This window comes from Pristiophorus japonicus, chromosome 2 (genome assembly GCF_044704955.1).
Source record: "Pristiophorus japonicus isolate sPriJap1 chromosome 2, sPriJap1.hap1, whole genome shotgun sequence".
Lineage (NCBI taxonomy): Eukaryota > Metazoa > Chordata > Chondrichthyes > Pristiophoridae > Pristiophorus > Pristiophorus japonicus.
Window position 1 is genome coordinate 287,491,318 of NC_091978.1, and position 14,877 is coordinate 287,506,194.

General features: G+C 44.4%; 1 protein-coding gene and 1 long non-coding RNA gene across 3 annotated transcripts in view; one reads left to right on the top strand and one right to left on the bottom strand.

The window, feature by feature from the left end:
• Positions 1 to 14,877, top strand: part of LOC139247118 (uncharacterized) — a 148,016-nt gene that overhangs the window by 132,539 nt on the left and 600 nt on the right. The window lies entirely within an intron of this gene.
• The window catches only part of ednraa (endothelin receptor type Aa), a 79,678-nt gene that overhangs the window by 35,245 nt on the left and 29,556 nt on the right, over positions 1 to 14,877 (bottom strand). The gene's annotated exons all lie outside the window — the stretch shown is intronic.

Consider the following 14,877-nt stretch of genomic DNA (forward strand, 5'->3'; position numbering starts at 1 on the left):
CCTGTGAAATGCCTTGGGACATTTTACTATGTTAAAGGCGCCATGGAAATGAAAGTTGTTGTTGTTATTGTTGTTAAAATATTCCTTTTATGACCTCAGGGCATGCCAAAGTGCTTTACAGAGAATGAAGAACTTTTTAAGTGTTGTCATTGTTGTAATGCAGTTAGTAATTCCTTCTAGGGCATTGAAAATGTCACCCACAAAAGTGTAAAACTGGGAAATGGCTTGCAATAGGTAACTACAGACCAAATCCAACAGGCAAACAGTTACTAAATGGTTTAAGGTGAACAATTTGGATTAATGTATATCAAAACTGGCCGAGGGAGTTGTTCAATGAATTTTGGATATTAATTTTATTAGTCTTAAACTTTTCTCCAGTATTGTACTTGAGGATGAAAGTACTGTTATTGCAGATGCTTGTTGTGTAACTCCGTGTAGAAACCAAGTAAAAACACCAGGAACAAATTAACATTCGGGATAAACACAAAATCCCATGTCAAAGCAATTTAATTTTCATGACATATGCCTTCTGGATACATTCCATGAATAATTTTGTCTTTGTGAGGCACAAACATCATATTTCAATTTGTAAGATCAATAGAAAAAAACTGAAATGAGACAGAACAGAAAGAAGATAGTTTAATGCTTAACAGACCTAAAGAAACACTAGTTTTTTAAATAGAGGTGACTGTTTGGGGAAGGAGAGTAAATATGATGATCATATTCATATGTGGACAAGCTTGATAAGTCAACAAGTAATGCATTTATTTCTGAGTTTGATTATCATAGAATCATAAAAATATCAGATCAGAAGGAGGTCATTCTGTCAATTTTGCCTGTGTTAGTTCCACATTGCAGCAATCTACACGAATCCCATTTCCCTGCTCTCTCTTCTTGAACCCTTTAATACTTTAGTTCAAGAGTTTAACTAACTCCCTCTTAGCTGTTGTGATAAACTTGCCTTTCAATAGTCACCGGTAATTTATTTCATATCTTAATAACCTTTTATGTGAAAAACAGTCTGATGCTACTTGCACTAATTCTAAATTTATGCCCCTTGTTACTACTTAACTGACCAATGGAAATAATCTTTCAATATTTACTCTTGCAAACACTTTGGAACTTTTGAACACTTTTACTAGATCCCTCGTAACATTCTCCAATAAAGTAGTCCGTTTGGAAAGGTATTCTTCAAATTCTACACCCCTATATATTATTCTGTTATCACACATTAACAGGGAATTCTTCACATAGTGTAAAATTAGTTTTATCATTTTTGGTTCTCTTTCTCTTTCTCATAAACACTTTAAAATGCTTGAATCATGAGGATGGGAATATTATACATTACATATCTACAGTGAAACTGCTAGAAATATGTCTTAATTCATTTTTTTTTAAGTGGGACATCTATTTAAGGTATTTTCACTCCCTCTTCTTTCTTGAATCTCTGCACCATCTCTGTCTGAGACGGGTGAGTGGATGACCTGCTTCAAAATCTCCGTTAATACAAGTCTGAAACTGTCTGAAAGCAGTTCACCCAGAGCCTCTCTGACACATCATCAACTAGGGTTGCCCTGGAGTCTCCAGGAATTAAAGATTAATGTTGTGAGCTCCCAATAGAAAAATCATAAGGGCATTAAAAAAAATTGTATAGTTATAAAAATATTGGAGATGGGAAAAAAGGATCTTTGACTGGATGGGGCAGTTGGTGGCAGAAGGTCATGTGATGAAACCTCCAGGAATACATCCAGCCAGAGTTGGCAACCGTAGCACCAACCAGCTAATCGTAGAGTCGCACTGACTGACACTTTGGAGCAGCGCAGCTGCCTGTCCTCATTGGTTATTACTTAAGTATATACGTATAAATTTTCCAATCATTGTGCCAATGTGATGGGACCGGAGCATGGTGAGCTTGCTGCTCACCAACTTCCTGCCAGACTCATTTTCTAGGATTTATCGGGTTCGGCCTCAATTAAATGGTCACATGGTGCTCCCGTCAGAGCACTCACCAATGTGGAGAGCACAGGAAATTACATATCATCAGAACTAAAGAACTACAGGCAAACTTCAAAAGGATGCAGCCATTTAAAGATAAGTGGCTGCATCCATTAGGGAAAAACATTTCCAGCCTTTATGTAGGTTGTAGATTTTAAAAAATTTAATTTTCAGCCTTATCAAAGATTGTATGGGGCAAGAATGTGGCCAGCAAAATATAAATTAAATGTAGAGACAAAATACAGCTATAGCAACCCAACCCTTGGTTAGATGGCCGGAGGTTGATGCAAGGCCAGTTGTCCTGTTTGGCAGGAAGGGTGCCCTCCCTAGAGGACAGCAGTGCAGCCTACCTGGCAGAAGGTGACAGTCAGGCTCAATACTGTCTGAGTATCTGCAACACCTTTAAACAGATGTGGAAGAACATGGAGCACCTTAAGGAAGACAGCACAAGAAAAGGCAACCTAGCCAGACCAGTTAGCAGATCGATGGCATAAGTCGCTGCAAAATGTTGCCTGTCAACTTGTTCCATATTTACTGCTAGTCCATGCCAAACTCTCACACGGCTCTTTCATTGTTGACCATGCACACGCTTACTGCAGTGCAACTTGCAAGTAAAAGCTTCTTACATTTACAAAGAGCTTCCCAATTAAAAACACTGTAAAACAACCTAGCTGCATGATCAGTTGCTGACACACAGGATGGCTGCTGCTGGGATACAAGTTTGAAACTTTGATACAAACCCCATAGTGGACTACTGCTCCATCTAGTGAACTACTGATGTACTGCAACTATTGATGTATATAATAAAGGATCATGTGGCAAGGTCACATGATGACAGTTTCTGTGTTAAGAGCCATCTTGTAGCATATGTTTGTTAGTGATGTAGTAAGAATATATCACATTGGCGATGAGGATAGGATTTCTGGATTCGCTGGCTGAAATTTTTGTTGGTGGATGTTTCAGCCAACCAATAGAGTGACTTTGAGAGGTTCTTTGTTTAGCAGAACAGCTAAAAATCCAAGGTAAAATACAAGCCCACTTGGCTGAACTGTTGACATTGCCAGAGTCCAGGTACCACACCTACGGGAATAACAGGGCGTTTGGATGAATTCCATCATGACTGAGAGACTTTCGGAGTGTACGTGGAGTGGCTAGAAATATTTTTCACTGCGAAGTCCTCGATGATGAAAACCGTAACCGTGTGGTTTTAGAAATGAAACAGGCTATTTGTTTGACTGAAGCAGATCCCGAGGTGTATAAAACCCTGAAAAATTAGCTTGTTCCCGTCAAGCCGAAAGAAAATGCCACTGACGAGATTCTAACCAAGTTAGAACAGCACTACAGTCCTGAGCCCCTGGAAATTTATGGCAGTTATCGTTTTGGAACACGAGATCAATTAATTGACGAGAGTATCAGTGAGTACACTGTAGCTTTAAAAAAGTTATCCATTCACTGTCATTTTGGAAATGTTCAGGACCGAGCATTGTGTGACCGCTTTGTGGAATGAAAAATGAATCAATCAGAAGCAAGTTGTTGACAACCCGTAACTTGATTTTTGATTTAGCTTGTCAGACTGCTATGTCAATGGATATGGCCGACCAATACTCCTGAGAATTTCGTGCCATTTCCAGTTGTCAGGCAACCAAGGTGAATTGTCTGCAGGTTAAAAGTAAAAGGCAGTTGGGCCCCAAGGCCCCAGCAATTGGCCAATGTAACAGCTCATTGAAGTCGTGCTATCAGTGCCTGGGACAACACATTGCTCAAAGCTGTCCATATGTGAAGGCAGAGTGTTTCTTCTGCAAGAAAACTGAGCATCTTGCAAAAGGCATGCCGACTGAAGGGTAAATCGGCTTCCAATGCTATAAGTAGAAATCGCCAGACACTACATAGCATTGAAGAGAGGCAACAGAACGAGGAGGCTTTGGAGATACACGTCATCAGGAGCACGAGGGTATTGAACAACGCTTTGCGATGTATCGTCATCCAAGTAGACATTGCAGGAACCAGGATACCCATGGGAAACAACAGTAGTGCATCCGTGAGTGTAGTGTAGTATCAGAATTGTTATATCTCGACAAGTTGCATGATTTTACCCTGGAGAAATAGAAGATAGCGCTGCAAGGCTACTCAGGAGAGCAAATCCCTGTTGTAGGACATATCACCGTACTGGTAAAATACAAGACCTCTCATCGTAATGACAGGAGTCAAACTTGCCTTGACAGGTAGAAATTGGTTAGAATCACTGAAGCTGGATTGGAATGAGATTTTTCGTGTGGAAACAAAATTTGCATTGAAGGATGATATCATCAAACAGTATCTAAAGGTGTTATGTGAAACAGGTAGTCCAATCCAGGGCTTCAAGGCAAGTGTCAGAGTGCAGAAGGACGCTAGACCAGTTTACTGGAAACCATGTTTCATACCATACACATTCAAGGAGAAAGTTGTGCAAGAACTCAAAAGACTAGAAACTGAGAACATTAGCTCTACGGTAGAAGAAGTGTTCTATTTTTCATGCATTGATGAGCTGCCAGTCACAGCTGAAGAGATTGGTAGAGCAACCAAACATGACCCAGTGATGTCAAAGGTGTATGATTTCATAGCAAATGGATGGCCAAACCAGGTATCAGAGGAAGATATTCATCCATACTTCTTTTGTAGGAATAAATTAGCAGTGGATAAAGATTGTATTATGTGGGGTGCAAGATTGGTTATCCCAAATAAGTTAGGTCCAAATTGTTAGGAGATCTTCATGACCAGCACATGGGAATGTGCTTGACCAAGAGTTTTGCACGCAATTACTTATGGTGGCCAGGTTTAGATAAAAATATAGAGAACATCGTCAATCAGTGTACAACATGTCAATTGGTAAGCAAAAAAATGCCATCAGTACCATTATAGCCATGGAAATGGCTTCCCAGGATGTGGCAAAGGTTACATATAGATTTTGCTGAGCTAGTAGGACAACAATTGTTCATGGTGATTGATAGTTATTCGAAGTGGGTAGAGGTATTTCCGATGTGGAAAATAACAACAAGTAACACACTAGACAATTTGTAAAGAATGTTTTCTTCAGATGGCCTCCCAGAAGAAATTGTGTCTGATAATGGGCCGCAATTTTGTTCAGAAGAATTTGTACAGTTCACGAGCAGACATGTTGTGAAACATACCAAAGTTCCAACATACCACCCTGCTTCAAATGGTGCAGCAGAGTGCACAGTACAAATTGTAAAACGTGCTCTCATCAAGCGAATGTTGGATCCAAATCCAAAGAAATGACAGTTGTCATTGGATCACAAATTGGCTAATTTTTGATTACGTATCGTAATACTCCTCATACAACTACTGGTCGAACACCAGCAGAGTTGTTTCTCAAACGATAGCCGCGAACCAGGTTCTTGTTGTTAAAGCCAAACTTAGCACAGTCAGTAGAAGAGAAGCAATCAAGACAGAAATAGAGTTATGATAGAGGTAGAGTAAGAGAGAGAAGTGTGAATTTGAATCAGAAGGTTAGAGTGACGAACCATCACCATGGTTACTAGGAAGAGTAGTGAAGATATGTGGCCCTCGCGCATATTTGGTCAAGATGTTTGATCATGGAAAGATTAGGTTTGTTCACATTGGTCATATTTTACCTACAGATGTGGAAGGAGTTGAAAGTTGGAATGATTTGATTATTTCTGATGAGTCAGATAGTCTTGTTACAAGTAGAGTACCAGTAGCAAATCCTACATCAGATGTACTAGAAACGTCCAAGAGAAAGCCAGAATTTAAGTCTGAGTCCGAAGCAGGCAGACAAATAGTCTGAAGTTGTAAAGAGTCCAAATGTAGATCAAGAGTTGCCCTTGGAGAAAAACTCGCCACGGGCTCAGCCTAAAATGAGTCTAAGTTCGACACTAAGTTTGGAAAGTTCTGATCAAAAGCGAAGGTTTCCTCTTCCAAACAGAAAACCAGCGGTTACATTTGATTTGTAGATATGGCAAAATAAGTCCATATCTTTTGTTGTATATAACATGCAAGTTATGTATGATGATTATTTTGTTATGATTAATTCTTCAATAAGGAGGGAGAAGTGTAATAGACCTTCCCCTAGTGGACTACTGCTCCACCTAGTGGACTACTGATGTACTGCAACTACTGATGAAAATAATAAAGGATCATGTGGCAAGGTCACATGATGACAGTTTCTGTGTTCAGAGTCATCTTGTAGAGTGTGTTTGTTGGTGATGTAGTAAGAATATGTCACAACATGTTCCTTCACACTGCAACATGTCAAGGCTCCCTACTTGCACAGGTGCTGCCTAATATAGGGGAACTTACCCATGGCTCAGAAATTAAGAGCTACTGGCCTAGAAATTTGAGTAAGCCTGAAAAGGGACGGAGCCACCACAGGCCAAAATTAACAGCTGCTCGCAAAAAGAGCGCAGGCAGTAGTATTTTGGTGCTGTCTGCTGATTGAAATGATCGGAGCGCAAAGCCTACTGTCTAACACGCTGTTTCAGGCAGCAGTCTCAGCAGGAGGCCCAATGTAGCATGGCCGTAACGTCCCTGGAGCGAGGCAGCATTGTTTTAAAGCTAGCCAGTCATTTTAGAAAGCAGTGTCGAGCCCTTAAAGGTGTACTGCTTTCTGAAATCATTTAAAAATAGGCAGTCTTTAGCCCTTAGCCTTCTGAAACAAATAAACATTACAAATGATTCCGAAATGGCAGTCTTCAGCTCTGAAAGCTGAACTGCCCTCTGCACATAAAAAAAGTGAAAGTTATTTAGCACCAACACAAATGGCGCAACAAGCAAGTGAAGGGCACCCATGGTCTTGCATGCAGCATTCCAGCTTTGTGCAGGGGGACAACACTGCAAGAGAGGTCCTCAACCCACAGGGGCCAGGAGGCCCTCCAGAAAATAGGATGTGAGTCCAGATCACAGAGTCTGTCACTGCCAGCAGTGTCGCCCCATGACCTGGCTCCAGTGTCCAAAGAAGTTTCATGACTTCAGGTGAGTGATAAAGGTCAGTGAATGCATCTTCAAAAACTGTCTCCTACCAACAGTATCACTAGCATCACACACTGCTCAAAGTATGACTCCCCCACCCACCAAAATCACTCACCTATCAACAGTCTGTACCAAACATGAGGCACACCTCACATTCCTAGCTACACCTCACCCACTTGGAGGAGACAGGTGGCCATTCTTGGCAGGGGCATAGCTGAGCCCTTGGCCAGCAGCGGGGCTGAAAGATAAAAAATGCTGGTATCCTCATACATTAGCCTCCTTCTCACATCCCACTTTCCCCTCATCCCACAATATCTTATGATTTACAAGGTGCACATGGTGTAAGCATGCACCTCTTGCCTTCCCGCCCTCACCTCACCACAACAATACCCTTGTGCCTTCCTCATTTCAGACACCCAAGAAATGCAGCCTGCCCAGCCAGAAGAGGGAAAGGAGTGCTGATGATGAAGAAGAAAAAGAAACACCATCACTCAATTTGACACTCCCAGCCACCAGCTCCTCAAGGTCATCCTGCAAGGCCATCTGCAGTGTCCCCCACTAAAAGTCGGCAGCCTTCCACCAGCTATGCTGCAGCCACTGGGATAGCACTGTGTGACATCACTAGGATAGGTAAAGGCACATGCAAGATAGTCACTAAGGGAATGCACAAAGAGGAACTGCTTCAAATGTGAAGGGTCGATAATGAGAGGGCACAGATTTATGGTGATTGGCAAAAGAATCAGAGGCGACATAAGAAAAATCATTTTATGTAACAATTGGTTAGGATTTGGAATGCATTACCTAATAGGATGGACACAGATTCAATAATAGCCATCAAAATGGAATTGGATAAATACTTGAAGGAGAAAAAATTGCAGGGATATTGGGAAAAAGCGGGGCAGTGGAACTAACTGGATTGCTCTTTGAAAGAGCCGGTGCAGACTTGATGGGCAGAATGGCCTCCTTCTGTGCTGTACTATTCTATGATTCTATGAAAACTGGCCTTCACGGCCAGCATTACAGTGTCGAATTTATAGGCCCTGGACTTTATTGGAGGAGGCCTATAAAAGCATGGAGGTCAAAGGGACTCCAGCATGGAAGTTGACGTCTCCCCCAAGTTCTGGGCTAATACCACGTGGGGGGAAGTCGGAGGGGAGGTTTGACTTGGTGGGAAAGGGTAAGGGGGAGAACCAAAGGAGGGGACCAAATGTAATATATCCAAGTTTGCTGATGATACAAAGTTAGGTGGGAGTGTAAGTTGTGAGGAGGATGCAAAGAGGCTTCAAGCGTGTGTAGACAGGCTAAGTGAGTGGGCAAGAACATGGCAAATGGAATATAAAGTGGAGAAATGTAAAGTGAAGTTATCCACTTTGGTAGGAAAAATAAAAAAGCAGAGTATTTTTTAAATAGTGAGAGGTTGGTGTTCAGAGGGACCTGGGTGTCCTTGTACATGAATCACTGAAAGTTAACATGCAGGTACAGCAAGCAATTAAGAAATCAAATGGTATGTTGGCCTTTGTTCCAAGAGGATTTGAGTATAAGAGTAAAGACATCTTACTGCAATTATATAGGGCCCTGGGAGAGACCATCAGCAGCAGGTCGGGGCCATAAAAGGAGCGGCATGCAGCCTCGGGAGCAGTGTGGAGGCATGCCACTATAAGGTACAGCGTGAGCTGGTGCAGGAGGGCAAAGGCAGCGAAGAGTGACATCAGCAAGGTCCAGGTCAGTGATGGAGCGTGGGCAGATGCAACAGAAGTGGCAAGATCGGGACAAAGGAGTGGCAAGAGACTGTGGAGAGATGTGATCGGGGCTCAGGGGAGGCGTGTGTTCGGGGCCAGGAGCCCAGGGGCAACACGGGCCAGCCCACACTGCGATATGTGTGCGCACTAGGTCCGTGCAGCAGAGCAGGTCTCCAGTTGTCTTGGGTAATCCTTGCCACTGGACCAAGACCTAGCTCTGTTAAGCCTATGTGGTGGCTGGTGTGCAATGGCCACAACACGTTAAAAAAATCCACGCACAGGCATCTTCCACCCTTAAGGATGTAGTTCGAGTTCTTCATTCAAAACACCTGTGAATTCATCCTTTTTTTGGCGTGGAAGCAAGTCATCCTCGTCTCGAGCGACTGCCTATGATGATGAGGGCCCTGGTGAGACCACACCTGGAGCATTGTGTACAGTTTTGGTCTCCTTACCTAAGGAACAATATACTTATCCTAGAAGGAGTGCAACGAAAGTTCACCAGACTGATTGCTGAGATGGGGGTTTGTCCGATGAGGAGAGGTTGAGTAAACTAGGCCTATATTCTCTAGAGTTTAGAAGAATGAGAGGTGATCTCATTGAAACATACACAATTCTTACAGGGCTTGACAGGGTAGATGCAGGGAAGGTGTTTCCTCTAGCTTGGGAGTCTAGAACCAAGGGTCACAGTCTCAGAATAAGGGGTCGGCCATTTAGGACTGAGATGAGGAGACATTTATTCACTCAGAGAGTTTTCAATCTTTGGAATTCTCTACCCCAGAGGGCTGTGGATATTAAGGGAATCAAGGGATGTGGGGATAGTGCAGGCAAATATAGTTGAAGTCGAATATCAGCCATGATCTAACTGAATGGTAGAGCAGGCTCGAGGGGCCAAATGTCCTACTCCTGCTCCTATTTCTTATGTTATGTTCTATGTTTTTAAGTAACAGAGACAGTTCAACAGATGGTCTCAACTTTAGTGACAATGAAATCCGTAGGGGATGCGGGTCTCCTGACAGGTAAAGCACTGATTCTTCGTTTGTAACAAGCACTTTTCACATCTGCTCTTCTTTTACCATTTTCCTGTTCTGACAAATGCTTGTGAATCTTTCTATTACAGTGGGCTTTTTGCTGAATTTGCAGATATTTGGCTGTTATTGTTTCCAAATGAATATTCCCAACATGTTCTTATGCCAAAAAAGATTTTTAAAAAACCAAAACAAACCACAAAAAAAGAAAAACAGCAACACACACAGAAAAATCAAAGCAAAAGCCATTACGAAACATCAGCATTACAAAGCCATTTGAAAAAAAACCCAGAAAAATATTTCATTCGCTCCTTTGGATCTCCTTTCCAAATAGAATTTTTCCTTACCCCATTCTAGTTGGAGGAGAACGATCCCATCCCCTTGTTAAATAACAAGTGATCATGTGTGCTAATAATTACATAAATGAAGACCTTGGCCTCGATTTCGCCGATTAAGGTGGGTTTGTTGTGGCCGGGTTCTGTAGCGTGGTCCCAGCCTACTGCCAGCTCCATCCTGCTCTGTTGAAGTGATTTTACGATGATTGGGCTTGTAAGCCCACCCAGCGAGGTTCCCAGTCAATTAAAAGTAAGCAGGACTGATGATGTAATTTGATGATGAGTCATCAGCCAGTTTCCTTAAAGGGATGATGACCAAATTGATTTAGACAGTTGTGCTGTCAGTGTTCTACAGCATTGAGGTGCTGCAAACACTGACAAGCACTGTACAAAGGCACAGGGCTGCACCCAGGCTCTCCCACGACTCCCTCCATATGCTTATGGAGGGAGTCACAGCACGCAGGTGAAGAGATATCTCCAGGATATCAACACAGCCTGGTTGCACAATGCACAGGAGGGCACAAGTGGGGATGTCGTCTGGAGAAGCTGGCTGCAGTGGCGCAAACCTTTCAATTATCTCAGTAGATCACGAAAAGTTACTGCAAAGCCACACTCAACCTCATCCTGCTGTGCGACTCATCACATCCCAATCACTCTGCCTTCCCTAACCTACTCCTGCACATCCTTACTCACATCAACTTACCTTGCACCTCCACCCATCCCGCTCTCTCTATTTACATTATCACATCCCCATCTCACTAGCCACTCCTTATACTCAGCCTCAGCCTAGTGCAAGCATAGCAACTAACAACATTCAAAGGTCGGCACTTCGATGTTTTAGCCAATGCTCATGTAAAGTTTCTTTATGAGGTGTCAAACATTGAAACCTTTATTTTGAATACTTTGCGTTCTTGGATAGATTTGTGTTCACCTTTGGAAGTGGCTTAGTGAGTTGCAGTAAATGGTGAGACATAAGGATACCCCCCACAATAGCAATGAGTGTGAAAGGAATGGCTTGGGCATCGTACGGATGCTTTATGGTGTTGTTGTGGGATGGTGCCAACCTGGCACATCATATGGCAGCCAGGCTGTACAGCATGAAGTGAAGTAAACCTGGCCAGGGTGAGGCCATTCCTGGACTCCTGGGCAGCAATATGGTTGGGTGAAGATGCCATCTATCCTGTGCAGCATCAGTTGATTGTGGAGAAGGTTGGTGTTGTTGTTGGTGCTACTGGTGTGCCACCACGATGCTGCTGGTGTGCCTGGTGATGCTGGTCTTGGGGCTGATTGTGGTGGGATTCTGAGGATCAAGGTGAAATATTTTCAGGGGCACCGATGCTGATGGAATAGATGGCAGGTGAGGTTGAGATGACAGAAGTGATCTGTCAATGGTGAGAGAGGTTGTTCCAATAAGGTGACACTGGATAGAGAGTTTGCTCAAAACACTTGGGGCTAGAAACTCCACTTTTTTGCCTGCTGAACGCCCACTTAGCGCCCATTTTACAGCTGAAATGATGTAAAATGCCCATATATTGACCATTTTGGCACAAAATGGAAATTGGCGGGCATTTTCGGAAAACTATCACTGAGCGTTACTTTCCCCATCTGTTTAATGCCGAAAAAAATATTAACGCCCGCCCACTTTTTTGGGGCGGAATCAGCAGGATGGGTGAATTCAACGCCCATAATATCGCCCAGCGTTACTTATCCGCACGGAATTAACACCGAGATTCAATATTAACGCCCGGTGACTGTTTTTTGTCATAACGAGCATATTTACCCAAACTAGCGGCCATGGAGATCGGCCATCGTCAATTTCACCACCTCGCACACATTTCGTCCACATTATCGCTCGCTCAAAAAACCGCCCACCCAAAGTGGAACTAACCGGGATGAATCACAGTGTTATGGACGCCATGTTGTAGATCACATGTCACGTCCTTTAAAAGGCTGCTGTGCTTCAAACTCGGCAGAGTTCGGATGTACTCTGCAGGTCGTTGGAGTTGATGTGAACATCTCTAAAAACATCTTGACCACACTGTGACCGATTGGAATTGAAGAGGTGCGTTCGTCGGGACATTCCTTGTTTGTGTGCAATCGGTGGAAAACAGAGAGCTACTGCAATGGAGCCTTTCCTTTCTCACCCGCTTGGTGACCAATTACATGCAGCAGACTCGAGATTGCCGAAGGAACGCTGCACTGCATTATGTGCCCAATGTACGAAGTGACAGACAGCTGATGAGGACCAGAAGTTACATCCCCCGCAAGTACAGGGAGGAGCAGTCTTACCTCGACTTGCCCGACACCACCTGCCTTCGGAGACTGCGCTTCCACAAAGAGGTTATCATTGAGGTATGCCAGCTGATAAGGGCAGACCTGCAACCTCCAGCACCATCAGAACTGCACTGTCTGTCGAGGTCAAAGTCACCGTGGCACTGTCGTTCTATACCTTGGGTTCTTTTTAGGCCACAGCTGGCGACATTTGCGGACTTTCTCAGCATGCCACACATTGCTGCATTGGACAGGTCACTGAAGCCCTGTACGCATGCAGGAGGGACTTGATCAGCTTCCCTGTGACCACGGAGGCACAGAGTGAGAGGGCTCTAGGATTCTCCAGAATTACAAACTTCCCCAAGGTGCAGGGAGCAATAGACTGTGCACATCGCGATGCCGGCACCTTTTCAGGAACCATAAGGGATTCCACTCCCTGAATGTCCAGCTGGTTGTTGACCACCAGCAAATTATACTGGCTGTGAATGCTCAATTTCCGGGCAGCATCCATGATGCGCACATCCTGCTTGAGAGCACTGTTTAATAATGAGCCACAAGGTCAATGTTGGATGCTTGGGGACAAAGGATATGGCCTCGCCACCTGGCTCATGACCTCCATGTGTGATACCCACACTGAGGCCGAGAGGCGATACAACGAAAGCCACAGAGCAACTTGCAATATCGTTGAGAAAACCATTGGAGTGCTGAAGCAACACTTCAGATGCCTGGACCACTCAGGAGGCAAGCTCCAATACCACCCTGAGTAGGTAGCTCAATTCGTGGTGGTCTGCTCCATGCTACACAAGTTGGCTATCAGGAGGGGACAAGAATTGCCTGATGAGCCTGACTGTCCACCTCAGCTGAGAGAGGAAGAGGAAGACAAAGAGGCGGACGCTGACATCGGGCCAGACCATCAGGCTGACGCTGAAGCCATGCCCCCGCCCCCCGCTGTAGACCGCATGAAAGGGCCCATGGTGGTATGATAGCTGTAAGAGCCTTACGTCTGGAGCTCATCAATGATCGCTTTGCCTGAAAGAACGTTGGTGTTATTTACAAGGCTGACACACTGCTGGGTGTGCAGGTCACACATCAATGGTGGGCATCACCTTGGTGACAGTTAAAGTTTAAGTTGATTGAAGTTAAGTGTGATTATACCCTTTGATGTTAAGGAATCACCAGCGTGTAAAGGTGCAGCTATCTGAGCCGATGTGCTGCAAGGTTTTGTTAAATAAAAATCATTTAAACCGAACATTAGTCTGAAATCATCCATTTTTCTTTACAAACCGGCCCTTCCCAACCGCACCCCCGCCCCCCCCACCCCGCTTCTCCTCCCTACATCTACTCTTCCCTTTACCTTCCTGACTCCAAGCCGCTTGGCCGAGGAGGTCCTCAGGCGATGCTTCATTGGGGGGTGGGGTGGGGGTGTGACGGCTGAAGCGCTGCTTGGATGGATACGGGAGAGGACGGTCCCGAGGTGGGAGCGTGCTTCGAGCCATAAGCAAGATGTTGTTGCTGGCTCTCATGTGTGGTTGGCAATGGGGGTGCGTCACCTTGGGGTGCATTGTGGCGCTCTGGGACCACTGGGAGCCTTCTGCCACCAGTGTTCCTGGCTACCAGCTCCAGGGCCCTCTCCATCCCTTCCATTTTATATGTTATTTGTTGGACAAAAACTCGGTGCCAACTGTGTTCTTGATGCTTAATGGGCTTTTTGCTGCTGGTGAATCTCCGTCGTTCCTCCCACAACAGCCAAACAAGCACACACTATGGCCACACACGCTTTCAGTGCCTCTGAGCTCCCTCTCTCTCTGTCTCCTCTTCTGCGCATGTCATGGTGACCCTTGACCTCCTGAATCGCGGGAATCGAGCATTGCCATGCCGTTGCTAAGGACGGCCACACTTTACGGCAGAAGATCAGAAAAATGTAATGCTACCGCCCATTTGATATCGCTCGCGGTAATGCCCATTTTCAAAACTGTAAACTAGATGTTTTGAGAATGGGCGAGAAGCTGACGATCTGAAAAACCTTTTTTAACCCCCACGGCAAAAATAACACCCATTTTTGGGCGAGAAGCTGTAGAAAGCTGTCTTTACAGTTGTCTAGTTATAAAAGACACAACACCCGACCTCCTTACCTGACGTGATCCCCGTGCAGCAGGGAAGCCATTGGCAAACTCTTAACATCTGAAGGTGAGCATAATAAATTTTAAGTGACTGTTAACAAGTCTTAATAATCTAAATTGCCTCTCCCGCTGCTTGGTGTCAGGTCTGTTCAGCGCTGACAGACCCGACACCTGAAAGAATAGCGTGGAGGCGGGTTAACAGCAGGGTCCCAGACCCGCTGTCAATGATTTCAAATTTGACAGCTGACCCACCTCCGATCCCATCCGTTCATTAATATTCTGGCCCATATTTAAATACTAAAATTAAGCCCTCACTCTAACAGGGGGTAATTTTAACCTAAATCGCCCATCGGGAAACCCATGGGATCGGGTGCAACACTAGTTTTACACACCAGCCAATTTTACT